Raw genomic sequence first — 18,730 nt, forward strand, 5'->3', positions numbered from 1 at the left:
CCTATGGGACTAGCCATGGTGAAGTTCCCAGATGGTTTTGATGCTGACATGGCTTATCAATTAAGAGAGAGAGAACTGGCCACGATGGAAGACATGCAGAAGATAGCGGTCAGCGTTGAAGCGAATCTACTGACCAAGAGAGCTAGAGCAAAGGCAGAGAAGAAGGTCACCGTAAAAGAAGAGTCTTCCTCGGTATATCAATTACTCTGGAAGGTAGAGCAGATGCTTGAAAGGGTGAAACTTGACAAACCGGAGCCACAAGTTAGAAATCCTAACTTTCTTGGTCAGCAACAACCACAATAAAGAATAAGGCAAAGAGATCAGCAAGCCCAAGAGCAGATAGCACAACAGCCAGTACAAACACCTTTGCAGCAAAATTATGTGCATGGACCGGAGTCAGAGGAGGACGGGAATATAATAGGTGGAGAAAACCACCTCTTTACTCCTGATGATTTGCCTATTTATCTCACTGAGGATGAGGAGTATGCAGAAATTTCGATTGTACACAAAGATGTAGATTTCATTCTAGCAAACGACACCGTCTTGGAGGAAGAATCAGATGAGTACGAAAGAGGCTATATGAATGCTCTGTCCGCCCAATAGTAGCGATATTCACTTAGAAACAGAGATGTGCCGGTCAAACCAATTCAGAAAAGGAAGGATGTTGAGGCATCAAATAATGATTCATCAGTTACACAAAGGAAAGGAAAGGAGGCGGTTGGTTTGGAGAGCAGCAAATCACCATCAGCAGAACAATCACATCAGCAAGTTGCATCGAAAGAAAAGGAAAAGAAAGAAATCCCAGTCAAAGAGGTAGAAAATATTCCCACTTTTAATTTAGAGAATGAGATTTCTAAATTAAAGGTATCCATCCCCTTGACTGAAATAATGAGGAACAGCAGTTATAGAGGGAAAGTATCTAAAATGTTGAATTTGGACCCAATGTCCGACATGGTGAATGTCGAAGACGATCAACCTAAAATGATTTTTGGGCCAGCATCGAATGGTGAGTCTCCTGATAGTGATGTGCCACCCTTTTATATCAGTTTAAGATTGCATGATTTTGTGTTACATAATGCCATGTTCGATTCCGGAGCTTCTCACAATCTCATGCCCAAGGCTATCATGGATAAGCTTGGTCTAGACATCACCCGGCAATACCATGATCTCTATTTGTTTGATTCCAGCAAAGTAAGATGTATAGGACTCATCAAAGACTTGGTTGTGAGTCTGGATCGGCTCCCAATGAAGAATGTTTTGATGGATGTTGTTGTAGCAGATATTCCTCCCAGGTTTGGCATGCTTCTTTCGAGGTCTTGGGTAGCGAAATTGAAAGGGACACTACAGCTAGATTTCTCCTATGCATCAATTCCGGTGTTTGGCCAAATGAGGAAATTGTATCGAGAACAAAAAATGAAATACATGATCACAAGCAAGGAGAAACCAATAAATCATCCAATTAATTATGTACATACAGATTTAGAGTATTTTGTTTTGTATTCTGATAGTTTCAATGATATCGATAGTCAGTTAGTAGAAGCAGATGATATTCCGGAAATAACAGAAAATTTCAGAGGAGTTTTAAATAAAGAAGGACAAGAACGGCAAAGCACCGTTGAGAGATCAGCTGAAATTAATGGATAGTAAGCAGACCAAGCACAGCAAACAGATTTTCAACACTTGCAAGAGGAGGAAGCAGGTTTGTGGACCATGGATTTTGATGGAGCAGTGGGAAATGATGGCACTGGAATTGGAATTTGGGTACACAGTCCTTTCTCTGCCCCGAAAAAAGTGCCTAGTAACGTGCGGGTATGCTCTTACAAGTTGGCTTTTGATTGTTCAAACAATGAAGCTGAGTATGAAGCTCTGATTGCTGGCCTAATTATTCTAAGAAAGTTGAATGCTAAGAGGATTTCAGTATATGGCGACTCCGAATTGGTGATTAGGCAAGTCAGAGCTGAATATCAAGCAAAGCATCCTCGGATGCGAGCTTACCATAATGTAGTCCTAGACATCCTAAAATTGTTTTCAGAATACACCTTGGCATGTGTGCCTCGTATACAAAATAGTATTGTTGATGCTCTTGCTAAGGCAACAAGTAGTTTGAAGATCCCAATGAACTCTAGTAATAAATTTGAAATCCATGTCAAGCATCGTCCGACTGTCCCAGACAATCAGAGATATTGGCAAGTTTTCCAAGATGATGAGGAGATTGATGATTTTCTGCAAAACAAAGGTAAGTTCAAAGGAACCTCAATTGATGTAGAAAATGACGATGGTAAAGGTAATGGAATAGATTATGTGCAGATCAATCAAATGGATGTGTTGCAGCTAAAGAATAACGTTATTCCTAAAGGCTTGATACCTTTAGAAGAACTCTTCGATCAAGATGATGTAGCCCGCAAACCAACATTGCAGCCAACAAAGAAGGGTGTGGAAGAGGTGAATATCGGAACAGCTGCTAATCCTAAATTAGTAAAACTATCTAAAGCATTGCCACCAAAGATCAAGGACAAACATATTAGTTTGTTGTCTTCATTTGCAGATGTGTTTGCTTGGGACTATTCTAACTTAAAGACATATGATACCAATATAATTCAGCACACTATACCCATCAAGCCCAATCAAAAACCATTCAGACAGAAGTTGAGAAGGCTAAATCCAAAGTTGTTGCCATCTATTGAAAAGGAGATAAACAGGTTGTACAAATCAGGGATCATTGTTCCCATCAGATTTTCAGATTGGATCTGTAATTTGGTGCCTGTACGAAAGAAGATAGGTGAGATTCGCTTATGCACTGATTTTAGAAATCTCAATAAAGTTTCATTGAAAGATAATTATCCACTGCCCAAAATGGACCATGTACTTCAGCGAGTAGTGGGAGAATCTCGTATGTCACTACTTGATGGTTATTCCAGATATAACCAAGTTTCTGTCCATGAAGATGACCGAGACAAGACAGCGTTCACCACTCCATGGGGAACCTTTCATTACGCTAAAATGCCTTTCGGTTTAAAGAATGTGGGTGCCACATTTCAGCGTGCAATGGACTTGGCTTTTGCAAATGAGAAGGATTTCTTTTTGGTCCTGTACCTGGACGATTTGACGGTGTTTTCCAAATCTGATGAAGAGCACATGTACCATCTAAAAACTGTCTTTCAAAAGTGTAGAAAATATGGCTTGTCGCTGAATCTGAAAAAGAGCTTGTTCGCCATGGAGGAAGACAAGCTACTCGGGCACATTATCTCAAAAGATGGCATTCGTATTGACCCAGCACGTGTGCAAGCAATTCAGCAAATCGATCTGCCCAGGAATAAGAAAGAGATACAATCTTTCAAAGGTAAAATGAATTTTCTACACCGCTTTGTACCTAATCTTGTTGAGCACCTAAGAGAGATGACAAACATGCTTAAGAAGGACAGCCAAGTGAAGTGGACGGAGGAGGCTGTAAAATATTTCAATTTAGTCAAATTGGCTCTTTCTTCAGCTCCCGTTCTAGTCAGCCCGGACTACACTCAAGATTTCATATTGTTTTCATTTGCTTTGGAGCACACTATGGCAGTTGTGTTATTGCAGAAAAGAGATGATCATGAAAGACCCATTGCATTCTTCAGCAGAGCTATAAGAGATGTAGCCTTAAAATACAACATCATTGAGAAGCAAGCCCTTGCACTTGTGAAGGCATTGAAAGATTTCCGGGTATATATTCTACATTCTCATATTTTGGCCTATGTTCCTAATGTTGTTGTCAAAGATGTTTTAGTGCAGACTGATCCGGAAGGAAGACGAGGCAAATGGATTGTAGCCTTGCTAGAATATGATGTGGAAATAAATCCCACAAAGCTGGTTAAAGGACAGGGATTGGCAAAGTTAATGGCCGAATCAAACTTGCACGCCTTGGACATAAATATCATCGCTACTATGTCCAATGAGAATGAGGAAGCATCATCAATTCAAGTATCTGAAATGTTTGCTCTCTCTCCGTGGTATTCAGATATCATATACGTGCTTAAAAATTTGTCACCACCGCCCGGCATGACTAGAAACAAAGCGAGAACACTCAAGTTGAAAGTTGCCAAGTTTTGCATTCTTAATTCCGCACTGTATTGGAAAGATCCCGGTGGCGTTCTGTTAAATTGTTTGGTGGAAGAAGAAGTAAAGAAGGTCATGGAGGACTACCACCAAGGAGACTGTGGGGGTCACCTTTTTTGGAAGTCAACAGCAAATAAAATTATGAGAGCAGGGTACTATTGGCCGACATTGTTCGCTGATGTATATAAGATGGTCAAGAGCTGTCATAAATGCCAGATTTTTTAAGGGAGGCAGAAATTACAGCCTTTGCCGCTTAAGCCCATTGAGGTGAGTGCCCCTTTTCAGCAATGGGGATTGGATTTCATTGGTGAAATTCATCCTGCTTCTTCCGGTCAGCATAGATGGATCCTCACAGCGATAGATTATTTCACGAAATGGATCGAGGCAATTCCCACCAGACAAGCTACTGATGCGGTAATCATTTCATTCCTTGAAAATAACATCTTGTCTCGCTTTGGTTGCCCAAATAAGTTAATCATTGATAACGCAGCAGCTTTCAAATCAAAAAGGATGGTAGAGTTTTGTCATAAATATCACATCATTTTGGGTCACTCAACTGCCTATCATCCGCAAGGCAATGGATTGGCGGAGTCTTCGAACAAATCATTGGTCAACATCATCAAGAAGCTACTGGAAATAAATAAGAAGAGCTGGCATAAGAGGTTGGTCAATGCACTTTGGGCAGATCGGGTCAGTCAGAAGAAATCCATTGGTACGTCACCATTTGAGCTTGTTTATGGAGTTGATACAGTATTTCCTACCTCTCTTGCTGCCTCGGTAGTCAAACTTCTTCAGGAGGCTAGCAGTGAAGAAGATCCCATGCAAAGAAGGTTGAATCAAATGGTCCACTTGCAGCAGACCAGAGAAGAAGTTTTCAAGAACACATCCAAATTGCAGGAGAAGATCAAGAAAATTTATGACAGAAAATAAAAGGCGGATAAATTTCAGTTGGATGATGTAGTGCTGAAGTGGGATGCAGGGAATGAGGAAAAAGGTAAGCACGGTAAGTTCGAGAATCTTTGGAAAGGTCCTTTCAAGATTCCAGCATATAGGGGTCAGAATGCCTTTCTTCTGAAAGAAATGAACGGGGAAGATTGTCCAAGAGGGCCGATCAATGGTCGACTACTCAAGAGGTACCATTTCTGAGTTATTAATGTTGCTTCCACTGTCATTGTAAATACCATTTTTATTTCAGTTTGGTTTGAGTTTGTCAAGTTAGTCTTCAAGTCATTTCAATGTCAAGTTTGAGTCAATTTTTTGGTCATTTTAGTTTCATAAATGAGTCAGAGTCATGTGTTTTCTGTCGAAAAAATGACTCCATAGCCCAATGGATGAAGGTACTGTCTAGCTCTTCCAGAGATCTGTTGTTCTTGGCACCTCCAAGGAGCTACCATCCTCCATTGGAGCCAATGTTAGAGTCGGTCTGGTCAGTCCTCCGTCAGAGATCAAAACTCTTTATGCATTTCATTTTTAGGAGTCCCGCTCCATTCACCCAGCTGCATTCCACTAGGAGCATGCCATAATCTGACGGAAAAGGTCATGCTAGTCATTTCCCCTCATGTCTGGCTCCTGCTGGCTTAGGTATTTTGTTAATGATCACTAAAGTCCATGACAGTCAAGGTCTGGTCCTTTAATGGAAAAAAGTCATTTTCGATAATTAGGTATAGGGATTAATGAATTTGGTCTTTAACCATGTCCAATAAAGCCATGCAGGCCAGAGTGGGGCCCTTACAAAGTTATGGTTCAGAGAGTTTCATCATCATGTGGACAAATTTTGACTGTTCTTCAAAACTCTATTTTGAAGAAAAAGTCAAACAGTGTGTCATTTGTGATAAAATTTTCAAAAGGTCGCCAATTGATTTCTTCAGATGCAATCATGGTTTCCGTGGCCAAATACCTTGTCATGCAAACGCTGCAAAAAGTGCCGAAAATTTCATCATTCTAGCTAAAAATTCAAAGGGAAGAAAGAAATTCAGTGTTGCTTTAAGTCAGTGAAAAGTGTCAAAAGGAAACATTAGCAAAGTGGGTTTTTGAAGAAGAAAAAATTTAACCCATGACTTCAAAGTCTTTATATAAGAATTTCCACAAGGAAACAAGGTCATTGTGCAAATCAAGGTTATTGAGAAACATAGCAAAGTGTTTGAGAGTGCAAAGCACGCGTTTGGAGGGAGTTGGAGTCGTTTTCAGGAGCGCAGCGCACACATAGGGGCACGGCGCACACAGAGCCACCCCACAGTGCAAAGTTTACAAGGGCGTGACACATATAAAGAACGCGGCGCACTGGGTTTGTCACGCGGCGCACACAGAGCCACCCCATAGTGCAAAGTTTACAAGGGCGCAACGCATATAAAGAGTGCGGCGCACTCAGTTTGTCGCGCGGCGCACACCCACAAAGGCCCGAAATCGTGACGAATTGCCTCAAGTTTCCTTTGAAACCCCTCAAATTTACATATATCACAACAACACCTAGCTTCACATCATCATCAAAGGGCAGCCATAGTACAGTACACACAGCAGTCATGGCATCTAAGAATTCATCATAGTATGAGATGGAGACACAAAGTGATTCATCCGCGGAAGAACAGGCTCCCAGGAGACATCACAAGAGTGGCAAACATGTTAGGGATGAGCCAACCACCCTCACTGAATTGCAGGCCTACCCTCTTGCCATGTCATGCTTCCAGCATCTATCATGTTTTGAATTTTTTCAAAGAGTGGCTAATGTTTGAGTTCATCATGAGTTGGCCCGTCTTTTCGTGCTTCACCTACATGGAGATCACTCTATCTTGGCCGGGGTCACCTTCACACTGACACCCGAAACTGTCTCATTAGCAACCGGTATACCGAATGTTGGAGAACCATGGCACAAGAAACAGAAAGTTGATCGGCAGCATTATGAGCCTTACATTAAGGCCAGTTGCTTGAGGCAGCTCACAAGAGTCTTTCCATTCAAATATTTGAAAGATGAATATGCTCCACTCATGAATTTGATCATGAAGTACTTCAGCTGTGAGGGGAGGTTCTCTCGTCTATATGCCTATCACATCAGGTTGTGCATGCACTTTACCAGGGTATGGATGATGAACATCCCATTTTTCATTTGCAAGAACATAGAGAGGATGAACACCTTCATGCAGCACAAAACCCCTCAGCAGCAACTTAATAGTGTTTATCACTTTGCTCTTACTAAGATTTTGGTGGTTCATCAACTGGGATTGCAGGTCATTACTTGCGATGATTTAATCTCCCGTGACCTCTTCAGCACTTCACAGGTATTATCAGAGGTTAAGCATGAGGGTGAATGTTCTCGTCGGTATGAGCGCCATGAGACTGCTAGTGTGCCGATTTTCATCACATATCAGAGGGGTGCTAGACATTTGTTTGCAGCAGCAAAGCTAGTGTTATCTCCACTCGGGGTGGAAGGGGCCTCGCTTTTGACATCAGCACTATAGTTACAGGACATAGGTAAGGATCCAATGCATGATGAGGGGCTTTCAGGTGAGCCATCAGGTGAATGAGAGACCGAATTCGTTCTCCTTCATGATGATGATACAGATACAGAACCGACAAGTGCACAGCTCAAAGAGATCATCCAGGAGCAGCAATCAGAGATCGAAGACTTATCCCTTGACTTGGAGAGGGCTAAGTGGAACATGAAATATATGGAGTAGGGGAACAAATAGCTTGAGGATCAGCAAGCGATCATGGAGCTACAAAACATTCGTGAGCATCGCCAAGCTGCACAAAGGAGAAGAGTTGAAATCACGTCATTGGAGCAAGAGATTAATGAGGATCGGGAGGCCAACCTCGAGAGAGTTAACATGCACTTAGAGAGGCTGCTAGACAAGGCCGACAAGGACCATGCATTGCTGAGACACATGGCTTTCCACTACATGGCGTGAAACAAAGTGTGCAAGGCCCGAATCAGGAATTTGAAGGCAAAATTGAGGAAGGAAATCAAGAAGCAAAAGAGGCAAAGGGAGCTCGATCGACTTCAGATATTGGCTAAAGCCTCTTTGGCCCAGCATAACACTTTATAAGGAAGCTCTAGCCCAAATTTCAAAAAATTTGGGGCAATTTTGGTCACATGGCAAATTTTTGGTCACAACACAGGTTTTTTCTCCCAGTGGCGCGGCGCTTAGGATTGGGAGCTCCAAATCACAAATGGTTTGCATTTTTGGATTCAGCATGCAAAATCACAACTACTGGTTCTTGGACAATAAATTTGGGCATGATTTGAGTCTCCAGGAGGTCAAAAATACTCAAAAAATGACCTCTCTGCCCCTATTTTTACACACAGGAAGCAGTCTTGGGAGAATGAAGATTTGGAGGGGAAAATGAGCACCAAATTCAGAAATTCCACTTGGGTTGGAAAGTAGATAGGCTAGGCTTTCCAACAAGCACACTTGGGCACATTTTGGACTCCTGCAGGTGTCTCAAAACAACCTCCAAATTGGCATGGTGCATATAGAATTGGTCGCGGCGCATATAGAGAAAAAGGTCAGAATCGCGCCCGTTTCGCGAAATTTCGATTCACGACTTTCTCCAAGTGGGCTCGCTCATCTACACTACACTTTTTTCAGAACATAAGGCAAAAATTATATTATTTCCACTAAGTTTGGCTTCTATCCAAGTGGCAAAGGAAGGCGAGCAGTCACCCAAGCCATTTGTCATTTTTGTAACGTTGCACCTGTAACTAATGGTTGGCTTTCCACTTCCACTTTGTAATGATTCGAAAAACTCCCCAACTCTTGGTCATTCTATTTCCTCATGGCATAGTCTATTTATTGTATGCAAACCATTTGCAAAAGGTTGGCTTTTAATTTCTGGGAGACTGTGGGAGAGAAACTCAGTTCTTCATTGTATATTTTGACAGAGGATTAATGAAAGGCAGCGGCTCTGTTTCATGAGATTCATGTGGTTGTGAGTATATCAAATGTGTCTCTTATGTTTCATATGTATTTCGTAATGTTTCACAGTTCATTTCATATTCATTTCAAGTGAAATTTTCTAAGGTAGAATTCATTTTTATTGCTCTGCCTGTGGGAAAATTTCATGTTCAGTGTTCTTCTTTTGTTGAAAAGGATTCATGTACTTATGCCATTTTCACCCTCCTAAGCAATTCCTCCATTCCGCGTTATTTCAAACTAAATTGCTAGACTTTCCTCCTGTCTTGCCTCACGAAGTAATCTGTACCTTTGTATTAAATTCTCTGCTCATCACTGTCCGTTGGTCCCATACCATCCCAAAAACTCAATCATTTCATAAAAAATTGCTTCTTCTATCCATATTTACTTACTAGCCTAAGATCAATATTTCACTGTTAGTCATCTCAGACCATTCCATTTACTTATTCACTGAGCATGACTCGGAGATAGCCCTCTCCTGTTCTGGTAGGGCTAGCTACGAGACTGAGCGTGGTTTGTGGTTACCCTTAATTTTGCCTTCCTTCAGCCTAAGGCAGATTTAGGTGCTAACACCTTCATTACTTGTTCCTTCAGTTGATGAGCCAACATGTCGTACTGTAGGTTCTAATCCCATATAGAAATTACCTACATACAAATTCTAAAAAATAAAAAATAAACAAAGGCGAAAGCATAACACATAAAACAAATATACACAGAGCTTTTCCCCTGGATCCCAAAACCAGGACTACTATATTTCTTTTTCATTATGTTCATTTCATATGTTATATATATATATATATATATATATATATATATATATATATATATATATATATATATATATATATATATATATATACATGTCGAAGCATCAAATACCATGGACCGAAAACCATCACGCCCAAAACCATAGGTAGGTTCACCCACCTAATATAGGGTCCAAAAAAAATTTCCCTGGGGCGCTGCCTTGGACCCCGTAGAGGGGAGCTACCCGCCCCCCTCAAACCCTCTGTGACCCCCCTTTTACGCAATCAGCACAATGAAGGGGGCGCTCTGCCCCCCTCTAACCCCTCGGTTAACTAGGTGGGCTAGTCGTGGAAAGTATATAACACAACCCAACATTCTCCCACTTGTTGTTTTATTTCCACTGGAGAGCTTAGTCATTTATCCAGCCCTACAATGCCCATTGTTTCTCTACACCAAGAGAACTTCTCAGAGCTCACAGATTTTGTCAATGCATCTGTTTTATTCTTCAAAGTGTCCACCTTTACCAACAACACCTTTTTTTCTTCTATCATATCCCTCACAAAGTGATACTGAACATCAATGTGCTTTGTCTTTGAATGGTAAGCAGGGTTCTTTGCCAAGAAAAATGAACTTTGGTTGTCACAGTCTATCCTTATAGCTCCCTGTACTAACCCCATACTTGAACATAATCTCTGAAACCAAGCTACTTCCTTGCTTACATGAGTGGCTGCCATGTATTCTGCCTCTGTAGTTGATAGTGCCACTACAAATTGTTTCTTACTCATCCAACTGACTGCACCTCCAAATAGGTTAAAAACATACCCACTTGTAGATATTCTCTGATCCAGATCTCCAGCCCAGTCTGCATTAACAAAGCCATGAATATCTAAAACTCTGTCCAATCCTGTCTTCCTTGGTAGCACAAACCATAATCACTAGTGCCACGTAAATACCTGCAAACCCGCTTCACTATTGTCCAATGCTCCTTCCCTGGTTTTGACATAAACTTCTCAATACTCCCACTGCATGTGCAATGTCTGGTCTAATACAAACCATCACATACATCAGGCTACCAACCTCACTTGCATATGGAACACGGGACATGTCCTCTTCCTCTTCTTGTGTCTTTGGACACTGTTCAACAAATAAGTTTACACCTACAGGAATAGGAACCTTCACCAATTTACTATCCTACATATTAAACCTCTGCAATATTCTCTCGACATACTTCCTTTGATTTAACCAGAGCTTCTTCTTTGCCCGATATATTTTAATTTTCATGCCCAAAATATAGTTTGCATCACCAAGATATTTCATGTCGAATTTGGAGGATAATTGGGTCTTCAAATCCTGGATAATTTCGTTGTCATTTCCAACCAGCAACATGTCATCCACATACAATACCAGATAAATAACACGGTCACCAATTAATTTAAAATACACACAGTGATCTTCTTTGCTTCTGGTGAAGCTAAGTCCCTGTATAAATGTATCAAATTTCTGATACCACATCCTTGGTGACTGTTTTAGCCCATATAGAGACTTCTTTAACTTGCATACCAGTTTTTTCTTACCCTTCACCACAAAGCCTTCAGGTTGCTTCATGTAGATCTCCTCTTCCAAATCCCCATGAAGAAATGTTGTCTTCACATCCATCTGTTCTACCTCAAAATCAAAAGTAGCAACAACAAATAAAAGTAATCTAATAGAAGCTACATTGGCAACAGGAGAAAAAATATCACTGAAATTAATTCACGGCACCTAGGAATAACCTTTTGCTACCAATCGAGCTTTGTATTTCTCCACCTTTCCTTATGCATTTGTCTTCTTCTTGAACACCCATTTGCTGCCAATGGGTTTCCTTCCAGCCAGTAGCTTCACCAAATCCCAAGCCTCATTTTTGTGCAAAGATGTTATTTCATCAACCATGGCCTCTTTCCAGAGTTTTCCATCCTCTGAATCTACTGCTTCCTTCATAGTTCTGGGATCATCATCAGTAATAGATAAAGCAAAATTTGAATAGAAAGCAAATGAACTATACCTTTTTGGTTGCCTTCTTTCTCGAACTAATCTTCTCACAACCGGATTTTGTGGCTCTTCATCTTTTGATTCCTCTTCTATCATAGAGTCTGATTCTTCCTCATTTTTCTAAAACTCTATCTTCTCAGGTTCCTTTGATGGGACTTCATGTTTAATAACATTTTTCACCTTTCTGAACACCACATCTTGGTTGTACACAATGTTCCTTGTTACTGGGTTCCAAAGCTTATAACCCTTTAAACCATCCTTATACCCAATAAAGATGCACTTTTCAGATTTACTATCCAACTTTGTTCTTTTCTCCTTTGGAACATGTACATATGCATCACATCCAAATACCCTCAGATGTGAAAGAGAGGGTTTCTTACCAGTCCATACCTATTGTGGAGTCTTATCATCCAACACTGATGAAGGTGATCTGTTGACTAGGTAACATGTTGTCTCCACCGCCTCTACCTAGAATTCCTATCCTAACCTAACACCATTGAGCATGCTTCTTTCCCTTTCCATCAATGTCTTGTTCATTCTTTTTACAACTCCATTTTTCTCGGGTGTGTATGGAGTAGTCTTATGTCATGCTATACCACACTTCTTACAGAATTCTTCAAATTCCTTGCTGCAAAACTCTCCACAGTTATCTGTCCTTAGCACCTTTATCTTCTTCTCTGTCTGGTTTTCCACCAGAGCCTTAAATTCTTTAAACATGTCAAAGACTTCAGATTTCTTCTTGATGAAATATATCCATGTATTCCTTGAGAAGTCATCTATAAATGATACATAGTACACAGACTTACCCAGTGATGGAACCTTCACAGGTCCAAACACATCATTGTGCACAAGCTTTAATATTTGTTTCACCCTCTTACCACCAGAGGGGAAACTCACTTGATTTTGCTTCCTATATACACAATTTTCATGGAAATCAAAATCCAGAGAGCTATTAGTCATACCTTCTACCATACCTTTACCATGAAGTATTTGAAGGCCCTTCTCTCCAGTATGTCCAAGCCTTTGATGCCACAGCATGGTCTTTTCTCCAAAGACCACTAGATTTTCTATTCCACTTTTAGGAACCACAGAACTGTTGCACCCATCAATAGCAGTGCTACCTTGCAGCTTGTACAGAGTTCAATCTGAACTCCCCGCATCAATACCAGTGCTTTGCGAACCATCTTACAGGTATCTTTCTCAAACACTGTTTTTACACCTGCATCACCCAACTTTCTTATAGAAATCAGATTTCTGGTTATTGCAGGAATGTGCAGAACATCCGAAAGTGTTCTAATCCTTCCACCTTGCAACTTCAACTTAACTTTTCCATGACCAATGATTCTAGCCTTCCTTTCATCCCCGAATAAGACATCACCACAATCATATTTATCATACTTGCAGAACCACTCTCTATGGGGAGTGAAGTGAAAGGATGCACCTGAGTCAATCAACCATGCCTCATGATCTACATGTGTACTTGAAGAAGCCAAGTACACATCCCCACCTTCATCTGAGGTGGTTTTCGCCTCTGCAAAAGGAGCATCATCAGATCCCTTTCCTTTGTCAGGAGCTTTAGATTTACAGTCCCTTTTGTAGTTCCCTTCCTTTCCGTATTTCCAGCACACCTTTACAGGTTTTCCTAGAGATTTAGATCTCCCACTCGATGACTTGTTTTTGTTTCTATTCTGGGACCGTCCTCATATAGACAAGGCATCACCATTTTGGATCTCCATATTTTTTTGTCTCATCTCCTCTGTCAGCAAGGATGAGACTATTTCATCAAACTTCAAGGCAGTCGCATTGCTACCTATTGCAATAACTAGACTATCCCATGAATCTGGTAGAGAACACAACAAAATGATGCACTTATATTCATCTGAAATTTTAATATCAACAAATAATAACTGACTTACCATGGTATTAAATGCATTTAGATGCTCTGTCACTGAGTCTCCATCTTTCATCCTCGGGTTATACAACTTTTTCCGTAGGAAGAGTTTATTCGCTAGAGAATTAGATTGGTACAAAGTCCCTAACTTGTCCCACAAAGCCTTCATCGTAGCTTCCCCTAATACATTCAACAATACTGAATCTGAGACACACAATCGTATTTTTCTCTTTGCCTTCCAATCCAACTTCTTCCATTCTTCATCGGACACTCCCATTGATTTAGTACCTGGATCTACCGCAATCCACTGATCTTTGTCCACCAACAGATCCTCCATCTTGAGTTTCCACAACTCAAAACTCTAACCATTAAATTTCTCGATCTCTATCTTTCCACTGCTCGCCATCTTCTTTCACCACCAGAATTGATCCCGCAGATCTCCCATTGAACAGGGTCTACCACAGGCCCGAGCGAAACTCCTTAGCAACAAAGGCGAAACTGGCTCTGATACCAAATGTAGGTTTTAACCACGTACAATATTTACCTGCATACGAATTCTAAAAAGCAGAAACTAAACAAAGGCGAGATCATAACACATAAAACAAATATACACAAATATTTTCCCCTAGATCCCAAAACCGGGACTACCATCTTGATTTTTCATTATGTTCCTTTCATATGTTACAATACATATATATACATGTTGAAGCATCCAATACCATGGACCAAAAACCATCGCACCCAAAACCATCTGCGAAAACCATGCACAAAGCCATAGGTAGGTTCACCCACCTAATATAGGGTCCAAAAGAAATTTCCCCGAGGCACTACCCCGGACCCCATAGAGGGGGCCTACCAGCCCCCCCTGTGACCCCCCTGCTGTTACAGACATATTTGGGCACTGTAACCCCAATCAAATATGTCCATAAACCAAGGGCTTCTAAGTCCCTAAAAGTGTTGTTGCATACCCTAAAGGAGCAAGGTCAGCTGATTACATCATCTCCCAGAACTTTTCCATGAAAAACTACTCAGAACTGGTCAAAGCAGGACCATACAAACTGCCTAGTGCTAAAGGTGCGATGCATCTCACCTGCCACACGAAAATAGTGTGATGCATACTGGAAATCCCTTCTATAGGGTGCGATGAGCAAGAGCAGACAAATGGCACAAGCAGTTTGCTAGGTGGAAACCCAAAGAATCTTCTAGAAACTGCTCATTTGACACTTGCCTCTCTAAGTTTGCCCAGGGATGAGTAAGAGATCTAAAATCTCCATGTGGAACCAAGAAATATCAGAGAGATGACACTAATCAAAATCCCAGAAGCTGACTCACCCAGCTGCAAATATCTATAAATGGATCCCTCATCCAAGAGATCCAAAGGTTGGAATTTGGTAATTTGCAAAGAGGTACTGTCGGTTTCTCTTTGAAGACATTATTGGGTGATCTTGCTTTGTGTGAGGTGAAGAGGGCTTTCAAGCTGGGAGGATGGCGCTGGGTCAGACCAAGTGGTTGTAATCCTCTCTTCTATGACTTTTATTAATAAAGTTATTTGAGTTTTCCTCCATATTCTTATGTATCTCTGAATACTGTGTTTGTTATATGCATTTGTATGTTCAATATACATATATGATCCTATATTGTTTACAGTGAAATATCTCTATGCTTTGATGGTATTATGCTGCTTTGAATCTATAGGTGCTCTTTGAAGCTGGACAAGTAAGGGAATAGTGGCGAGATTTTGTCAAATAGGAAAGGAAATAAGCAAGGAGCCAAGTGGAAGACTGAGGTTGGTACTCTCTGCTTCTTTCTCATCTCTCTCTCGTAAAGGAAAAAACAAGTGACTTTAATCTGTTTGTTTCTAAGATAGCTACCCATCTTAGTGGGACTAGCAGCTCTAAATAGACACTATATTTCCCGATAACAAAATGGTGACTCCGCTGGGGAGTGATTAGTTTGATTGCTTGTCTCTATTTGTTTGATTCATAAACCACAGACGGAGCCTAAAGTCAAGCCAGCTAGCCTTCGAACTGCATTTGCTATGTAAGTGCAAAGTAGATCAACGCTGCTTCAGTCAATATCTGGTTGTTTATGAGCTGAACAGTTGACTTGCAAACATCCTAAGTGCCCTAGAGGTAGCTTGAGTAACCTCATTAGATCAACCCTATACTTTGTAGTTACTAGCTCGGCCTAAATCCCTGAACTACACTGCAAATTGTGACCAAAAACCAAGTTAAAGTCTCGCTCCTTGATCGTTGCACCCTCTCCTTTAGGAAATCTAGATGCATCGCACCTCCCATGTGCAGTAGGTGGGATGCATCCCTGTTTCCCTTTGTTACAGGTGTGATGATTAGACAAGACTAGATCTGCCTCCAGATTTTGGTTTTTTCTTCACTCTCTTCAGTTTTATTCAGGAGTTTTGCTGTCTATGATCAGTAGACCACTGTTGAAACCCCCTTCTTTGCATCATCCAACCTCTATTGTACCAATAATTGTGAATGTTTTTATGTATTGTGCACCATTTACAGTTCTCTTTTACAAAATAGTAGCTTAATCAAACTGTCTTCTTTTGATTTAGAAGTGTCGCAAGTGTCATTTTCAGTCAAAGAAAAGAATTCTTCTCTTTTTCATGGTCGATTACACTGTTACTCTTGTATTTGATCTGAATTTATAAGTATTTCAAGTGTTGAAAGCAATTTTCAATTCAAAATCGCAAAAGTGTCGTCTTGCCTTCCTGTCGTTTTTTGAAAATAAAATCGTTAGTACTGTCGCTTTGGAAGAAGAGATAATTCAGATTTGTATTTAGCATTCTTTTTGTCATTCACACATTAAGAAAGCAGAAAAAAAATACATTGCATGTGCATTTGCATTTAGATTTCTTTTTTATTTTGATTTAGGACAGTGCATCTAGTGTGTGCTACTTGCTCTTTGTTGAAAGGATTTCATTTCTCTTTCCTTAGTAGCTAGGATTTTCATTGCAAAAAGAAGATTAAACGACTGTTTATCATCTTAGATTGCATTTTAGGAATTGTACATCTACATCACGCGGTGAACCTGAAAGGAAAATTTCTTAAGAAAGATCAACTGTAAAATAAATTTAATGAACATAAAAATGCTTTGGAACCTAACGCACAACATCTAGAAGTCTAGGCTAGAGACATATTTTGGCGTCGTAAAACCTGGTAACTATTGCTTTCATCGTAGGTTGGGTGATTCCTCCTCTTTGAGACGATAAGTGCCAGTACGGACTTATGCTCCCACATATCGTTGAGTATATATTGGGAGACCACAATAGGCTATATCCTTTATCCTTAGGAAGCCATGTCTGCCACCCTATCGATAGCAATGCACTGAACACAGCATTCGGGAAGATTGGCTGCCGTACTGTAAAAAGTATTCTACAGTTTTGCAATTGGTTTGGTAATACCTCTATCTAGATTTCCAAAGCAGTCTCTTTCGTTCCTTTTCAGACTCCTTAAAGGAAAAGGTCCATCTGAGCACTTGTCACTTCAGGCTCATTAAAAATCGAAGGCAACTAGAGTCATCTTTAGCTTTTTCTCGACTCTTAAAAAGTGAAAAAGCAAGTTGTGTCAAAGCATCTAAAATTTATTTTAATCAAAATAATGTCACTGTTCCCTCGTTGGCCTTAGGTTGAGAAGATGGAGTCCACCAACCAGGGATTTCCCCTTGGGGGAAGTCCTAGTCCTTTCTCCTCTTGGGGAGATGTTGGTGCACCTCATATGGCCACATTGTCCCTTCCAGGACTGACAATTGGCCTGCCGGTATGGCTTTTCTCGACCTCTGTCGTTCAAAGCACCGTAATTCCTGAACAATCAAATCAACAACTAGATGATATCAGAGTTTCCCCCCAACCTTCTACTTCATTTTTCTCTCCCACTCCTTCTTCTTCTTCGCTTGGTAAAGATAGTAAAACTAAAAACCAAGTAACTGAGAAGAAGAAGAAGAAGGGGAAGGAGAAGAAGAAGAAGGAGCCAACGGCAAAAAGAGGCAACCGTGCATCATCTAGCGAAAATCCAAACACTACACCATCCAAACCTAAATCTCCATGTGTCATCTGCAAACGAGACCACTATCACCAAGATTGTCCTTGCATCCCATGAATTCTAAGGGACTGGTCTCCTCACTTGCACAAATCGGTGTCGTCAACCTCTGACGATCATGTTGAAAGTACACCGTCAACTAGTGAAAACGAAGTCACCAGAAAAAAGGGAAAATCTAAATTTCCCTGCAAACTGTGCGAAGGCGATCATGCCCTCCATCGTTGTCCCTTCCTGGACGAAGCTAAAAGAGTCTTGGATAATCGTCCTGCATCATCGCAGCAACTCCCTCCCAGATACAAGAAACTCTTGCTGAATCCATCGCTAGTTGAAAATCTAACTAACCCACCTTTGGATTTGGTCGAAGCACCATCATTGAAGATAAACCCTCTGAGTCCACATCAGACCAAAGTCAACAGGTTGAGACGGCAGTTGACCCCATCTTGACTTTAGAAGATTTACCTTCAGATGATACCTTCACCGAAGAGAATGAGAACGACACTGTTCAAATTCTTTTCGTAAACACAGACTCTGATGAACATGGGGGCAATCTGCCCATTCCTTTACCGCAGGAAGGAAATTCATCAAAGTTGTATCTGGCCGTTTATTTGGTCCGACCTCCAAGCAACCTAGTAATTTCCTTCGATTGGAATCTACTAGGTAAACCCTGTTTACCATCTAATGTACCATTTCGAATCATAGTGCAAACTTACAAAATGGTCATGGTTGGTACCATTATAGATGAAGGGGCTTCTGTGAGTATACTTTCCTCAACTGCTTGGAAAGCGCTTGGTTCGCCATCGCTTTTGCCTGAGATGCGACATCTGACAGGCTTCAATAAAGGAACCATTCGGGTGTTAGGGATCCTTCCAAATTTTCCTATAACTTTGAGAAGGAAAACTGTTTATCTGAACATAATGGTAGTCCAAGGACCTTTAGATTACAATCTACTCCTTGGGCGTGACTACATTTATAGCATGGGAGCCATCATCTCCTCACTCTTTTGAGTA

Source organism: Pinus tabuliformis, chromosome 7 (assembly GCF_031772625.1).
Source record: "Pinus tabuliformis cultivar Carrire ecotype Pingquan chromosome 7, CPIR1, whole genome shotgun sequence".
NCBI lineage: Eukaryota > Viridiplantae > Streptophyta > Pinopsida > Pinales > Pinaceae > Pinus > Pinus tabuliformis.